The sequence below is a fragment of the Oxyura jamaicensis genome, chromosome 1 (assembly GCF_011077185.1).
Source record: "Oxyura jamaicensis isolate SHBP4307 breed ruddy duck chromosome 1, BPBGC_Ojam_1.0, whole genome shotgun sequence".
NCBI lineage: Eukaryota > Metazoa > Chordata > Aves > Anseriformes > Anatidae > Oxyura > Oxyura jamaicensis.
Window position 1 is genome coordinate 131,261,080 of NC_048893.1, and position 5,751 is coordinate 131,266,830.

The 5,751-nt window shown below is 35.0% G+C and overlaps 1 long non-coding RNA gene across 1 annotated transcript in view; it reads left to right on the plus strand.

Moving 5' to 3' along the window:
* LOC118159364 overlaps positions 1 to 4,178 on the plus strand; it is a 17,080-nt gene extending 12,902 nt beyond the window's left edge. The window contains exon 3 of the long non-coding RNA XR_004747087.1: positions 4,164 to 4,178. This is a non-coding gene — a long non-coding RNA (uncharacterized LOC118159364). The remainder of the gene's footprint in view (positions 1 to 4,163) is intronic.
* Positions 4,179 to 5,751: the final 1,573 nt, after the last annotated feature.

Sequence of the window (5,751 nt, forward strand, 5' to 3'; positions counted from 1 at the left end):
TTTTTTTTTTTTTTTTTTTTTTTTTTTTTTTTTTTTTTTTTATCTCAAATATGTTGTTTTTTTTTTTTCATTTATTTTTTTTTTTTTTTTTTTTTTTTTTTTTCAGAAAGAATATATATATCTTGAAGATTGGAAATTAGTTTTATGAAAGAGATTTTTGATGAGATGGTTTCATTTTCATCTTTTCTATCTTTTCCATTAAATGTCTGAGTGTGATCACTATCTGCAAAATCTGGGAAAACTGTAGCTGTTTTCTTCACATTTGCTAGTAAGAATCATGAGAGATAATTATTTTAAGACACCATAGTTTCTCACGGTGTTAGATTTGCCCTATATAAGAAATCTTGAACGAGTTCTTTCTTTCCTATAAAGACTTAAATGAAAATTACGTGACACTTTGTATGGAATTTGCAAAGCCTGAGGACTGAGTCTTGTCAAGTTTGCTCTGTCTGAACTTTTCCTGAACTGTCTGCAAATTTGTTTTACTTGATTTAGTTGCGATACTGATTTATTTACTTGACTAAGTATTTATAGCTATTTTGTTTTCATTTAGCTTCATGTGATAAAATCATAGTTTTAAATAGGTAAAAGTAATGAGCAGGTTTTCTATGTAGAAAGAGATATTTACACACAATTTTGTAGTATGCAGAAATACTGTCCTGGTACCATAGCAGAGGCCTCAAGAAGCACAGATACGGAGTAGAAATGCAGCTGGAGATGAGCAAAACTGGTTTTGGTCAAAAAGAAAATGAAGAAATAGAAACACGCAAAAGTTGTGGTGTTGTGTGGAGCTGCATACCAATAAATAAAAAGCAAATGTGTAAAACTCCATTAGCAAATATGGAAAAGTGACACCAAGTTGATCCTAAAGTGTGGAAGAAATCACAAATATCAACATTATATTACTTTATTATATTATATTACTGGTAAAGGACTCCAGAGGCAGATTCTTCCTCTCCAGCAGCTGCAACTAGTGACTTTAAGACCTGGAAGAGCAATGGAAAGGCGAGTATAACCATAAGAAAGGTAGTAGGAACTAGAAGTATGTTACAATGTCAATTGTATGATTACTGAGATCTTTTCTGTATGGAAATATTATGTGTAAATACCAGAACAATATCTAGACTAGCAATGATTTTTAATTAGACATTTAACATTTCAATAATAGTAATAACCATGAATTCTTGGCTTTATATAAAAGATGTGTTTACTGTTTGCACATAAAGAAGATTTTGAGCATAACAGGGCTTTTTGAAGAGATAAACCTTAAGAATAAATTGGTTTCTCTAGTGAACGACATATTTTACTAAAAAGAAATGATATTTGAAGTAGTGAAGGTATATACAAATGCTTTGCCTGTATCTGTCTTGTGGGTTTACTAGCATCATTACTTTCCAGGCTGCTGTTTCCCACTTGTGTGCAAGAGAAATCAATGCTGCTGGCAAAGATCTAATTTAATATATCCCAAGGTGTCAGTGCCTTTGAAACATAATTTTCCTACATATTTTAAAGATCCCAACTAACAGTGCTATTAATTGATAATGATTGTTAATATTAAAGAGAATGTACTTCCTTTAATGCTTCTTTTATCTGTCCTAAAAATGATCCTTTATGTAAAGGCACTCTGAAACAAGCTAAAGAATACTTTTTTTTTTTTTTTTTTCTATTAAAATTTCAATGGAAGTGACACTATGTTTACAGAAGTAGATTCACTGACCTTGGCTGGACTCAAATGTTTTTTTTCATAAATAAAATTATCTTACCATGAGACTTATGTCCACTCTGCATAGCAGCAATTATTATAGTAAATGACCCGAAAGATGGAGTTACTGGGAGAATCCAGATATCTGTTCAGGCTATGGCTGTAAGTGTATAGAAATTTGTATTTAGTGTTCATAAGCCATTACTAGAAGCAATTTGAATGACATTTTCTAATAGCACAAAGCCAGGAGTTTATGTTCTTCTAAAGCCGTTAGCCCTAAAAGCCTCTGATGGATCCACTAGCTGTTAATCAACCCAGAATAAAGTATGTCATTTTTCCAGGGAAGACAGCAAGTCTGCAGAAAGCCTCTCCTGAGGTATGTTATCTAAGATAGCTGCCACATTGGCATAAACAGCAAACAGAGAGTTTCATGGAGTATTCTAAGGATTTCTAAAAAAAAATAAAACTGATCAGACACTGAATATGTGTTTGCATGCCACCATTTAACAGAAGAAGTCAAATAATTACAAGCAGATTTAGTATTTCAGAAAATAGAAGACTAAGGGAAATTCTAGTAAAGGTCCCCACACAAGGTCAATAAAAATTAAGAGGAAATGCTTACATTTTATGGCTTTGTTTTTCATTGAGAAATGGGATTTATATTGTAATGCTATATGAGGAATTATATTACAGTATCTTAAAGGTCCTTATAATCTCTATTTAGAAAGAAAATATCCTATGAACACAGCAATGGTTTTCCCAGGTTTGTGTGTGTGTTTGCGTTTGGAGGGGTAAAATTTTTTTTGCAACATTCTGAGGAAGAAATAGGAATGATTTCTGTCAGACATACCTGCAGAAACAGAATTCAGACCAACTAGTCAATATTAAATTGTGCCTATAAAACAATGGATGGAAAATTTAAACTGGAATTTCAAATATCCAGGGTGGGGAAATGCTTAATAATAATCTCTTTCCCCAGTCCTCAACCTTTAACTATGTGTTACTTTTAAGTATGTTACGGAGAGCAACTATTATTATTTTTTTAACACTATAAACAACTTTTATTCCAATGTATGTATTGGAGAACAACTTTTTTTTTTGCTTGTTCAGATAATGATTAGACAAGGGGGAATGGCTTTAAACCAAAAGAGGGGAGATTTAGATTAGATATTAGGAGAAAATTATTCAGGTGGTGAGGTGCTGCAACAGGATGCCCAGAGAAATTGTGGATGACCTATCCTTGGAGGTATTCAAGACCAGGTTGGATGAGGCCCTGGGCAACCTGATTGAGTGGGTGGCATCCTTTCACATGGCTGTGGGGTTGGAACTAGATGATGTTTAATGTTCCTTCCAATCCAAGACATTCTATGATTCTATAGTTTATAATCAAGTCTAAATATTATAAAAATTACAATTTTTATTTTACTTCTATTTTCTGTATATATAGAATTAATGCTATTACTGATTCATTGGTGCAGCTGGCCAAAATTCTGGCTACATGAATATAAGGAAAAAAAATAATAATTAAAAAAAAAAAAAAAGAAGAAAGATAAAATTGACTAAATTAAGAATTTGTGAAATCCTAATTATTAATGGAGGGTATGTAAATTAACTCCTTTAAATGAGTAAGAATCAAGCACCAGGATTTCTGTTTCTTTCATTATTCCAGGTATAAATTTATCCAGCACTTCATCCAGAAATCTCCTCACCTTTTTCCTGACTGTTTTCCTGTCAGTTACGTATTCTCTAGCTCTGTTTCTTAACCTGTGCTTCTCTGTGTGACCCTTGTATTTCACACAAAAATAAATACAATCTGTGCCTCATATTCACATCATTTGCATTTCATTTCTAATAATGAAATCTTAGAACGGATTCTACTGTTCCGCTATCCCAGCATGTGACCTGCTCTTTCAGCTAATTATTTCCTCTTAGTGTTCAACTGGTTTCATATTAAAACTGAATGAAAGACTGCTATTATCATGATTAGACTCAAATTTACAATGCCTCGGTAGCCTTCCCCAATACAATAATAAAAGACAGTTAAACATAATTATTGTCATTATCTGTTATCACTAACTTTTAAATTTCCATCATCTTCTTAGGGAGACTACTGCTACCCTAGGTTTTGAAATAGCTTGAGTATATCTGCTTAGAGAAATTCTAAACTGGATATGTCTGTCATTCAGATGGACACAGCTGAACAATATTCTGAAAGGAAAGCAAAATACCAGCTTTATACTGCATATGGGCAATTCATACTGCATCATGGGCTCTATGACCCCAAGTGTCCCAAAGTGTCATGGCTGTGTGGGACTGATAAACTACCAGCCAGCCCTGAAGTTGTATGAGATCTTGACAAACGAGAAAGCTGGGCAATCACCAACAATGTGACATATAACAAGAGCAAGTTCCAGATTATACAACTGGGAAGGGGGAATCCTGGCTATACATACAGACTAAGGGATGAGAGGCTGGAGAAAAGCCCTGCAGAAATGGATCTGGAGGTTTTGGTTGATGGCAAGTTAAATATGAGTCAACAGTGTGCCCTGACAGCCAAAAGGGCCAACTATACCCTGGGGTGCATCAAGAATGGCATTGCTAGCTGGTCAATGGAAGTGATTGTCCCGCTCTATTTTGCACTGGTGTGGCCTTGCCTCAGGTGCTGTGTGCAGTTTGGGGAACCACAGTATAAAAAGGACATAAAACTGTTAGAGAGTGTCCAAAGGAGGGAAAGACATGTAAGGAACAGCTGAGGTCACTTGGTTTGTTCAGCCTAGAGAAGAAGAATCTGAGAGAAGACCTCATGTCAACTTACAGCTTCCTCCCAAGGGGGAATGAAGCGGCAGTCACTGATCTCTTCTCTCTGGCAACCAGCCATAGGACCAAAGGGAATGGCACGAAGCTGTATCAGAAGAGAATCAGACTGGGTATCAGGAAAAGGGTCTTAATTGAGAGGGAGGTGAGGCACTGGGACAGACTCCCCAGGGAGGTGATCACATCACCGAGCCTGCTGGAGTTCAAGAAGTGTTTGGACAATGCCCTCAGACATATGGTCTGAGTTTTGGGTAGTCCTGTGTGGAGCCAGGAGCTGGACTCTGTGATCCTTGTGGGTCCCTTCCAACTCAGGGTGTTCTATGATTCTATGATTCTATCTGTAGGCCTGAGCTCTAGCTAAAAAGTCCTACTAAGACCTTTAGCATATTTGTAAAAGCAAAATACCACACTTTGTAGGGTGGAGTTGCCTCATGTCTGTCTCAGGCAGATCTTGAATAAACCTTTGAGAGAGAGAGGATTTAAATCAGAAATTTGGGCCTAAGTTAAGATCTCTGGACCATTTTCCCCACTGATGATATCTTTAATTACTTGTGAGGCATGGGTAAGAAGAACTTTAAAAATTAATGCATTTTGACATTATTATGAATGGTTGTAGGAATTAAATTGGTGGCATTTTGCCAAATGAATATTACAGGAAGGCTGAAGGCAAAAATGCATACCAGGATTAGGGGAGGAAGGGAATTGTCAAGACTGACATAATAGCCTTATGGATTGTTCCTATATAGATTCTTGATTGCCATGAATATTGAGAAAATACAATAATTGTCTTTCATGTCAGTAAGCCAAAAGGTTATTATTTTCAGTTTAAAATTATACTTTCATAGCCACAATTTCTCTTACTTCTCTATCAGAAATTTCTCATCACTAGATATTAGTGATACCCTTCCTCTAATCCACAAAGTGATACTGCTGTACCCTCTAGAGAAAGAAAATAACATGTCCATAACAAACGTGCCAGGTATTCCAAGTACTTGATACCCCTTCCTTCTCTGGAAGTCTGCCTAAGGGCTAAATATATTATTAATAATAATAATGATAATAATGATAATAATAATAATAATAATAATTTAACTATTATTACACTGGTATGTTTGTTATATTATGTTATGTCATATATATCGTACCATCCCATATCATCCCATCCCATATCATCCCATCCCATATCATATCATATCATATCATATCATATCATATCATATCATATCATATCATAT